This window comes from Fundulus heteroclitus, chromosome 16, assembly GCF_011125445.2.
Source record: "Fundulus heteroclitus isolate FHET01 chromosome 16, MU-UCD_Fhet_4.1, whole genome shotgun sequence".
NCBI classification, from domain to species: Eukaryota; Metazoa; Chordata; class Actinopteri; order Cyprinodontiformes; family Fundulidae; genus Fundulus; species Fundulus heteroclitus.
In genome coordinates this window covers 13,050,349-13,051,158 of record NC_046376.1, presented here as the reverse complement: position 1 = coordinate 13,051,158, position 810 = coordinate 13,050,349, and positions in this window count along the sequence as shown.

Genomic DNA, 810 nt, shown 5'->3' with positions numbered 1-810 from the left:
CCACTCTGAAACAATCCATTTTTAATTCCAGGTTGTGAGGAAACTGTAAATCTGTGAGAATTCAGAAGGTTCATGTACTGGATCCAGTAATGTTTTACCACTGAGCAAAGACAGGACAGTGTAAATTGTCTCTTGATCACTGTGGTGCAGCAACACCACTTTAACAGGCTGACTTCCTGAGATAACTCCTTCATCCGCGGGTGCATTCAGATTTTTAGGAGAGTCTGAAATGGGGGAAGAGGGGAAAACAGGTTTTGGTCTATATTAAAATGGTAGCGTCACACGATTGCTGCCAAATTGTTGACTTCTGAAATGCAAATCAGCTTAACCACAGAGCATATTTCACAGAGCATTCTTTGTAAACTCAAGAGCTTGTTGTACTGGAAAATCTCTTCAGTTTCTGAAATACTCAAATCAGCCCGTCCGGCATCAAAAATCAAAAACCATGCTGCGTTCAAAAGCCGCTCAAAGCCTCCCTTTTTCCCCCAGCTCTGTTCGTACTTCACCAAGTCTACACTGCAAAAAGGGAACTAAAAGTAAGTAAAAAAATCTATTGAAATGGGTATATTTTTCTTTGATTTGAGCAGATAACTAAGACCATTTGCCAATGGAATGAGTATTTTTACCCCTAAAATAAGATAATTAGATATCCTGCACTTGAAATAAGATGATGGAGATGAATTGTTCTTATTTTAAGTACAAAAATCTCATTCCATTGGCAAATTGTCTTATTTACCTGCTCAAATCAAGGACAAATACACACATTTCAGTAAGATTTTTCTTACTTTGAGTTCCCTTTTTGCATTGTAG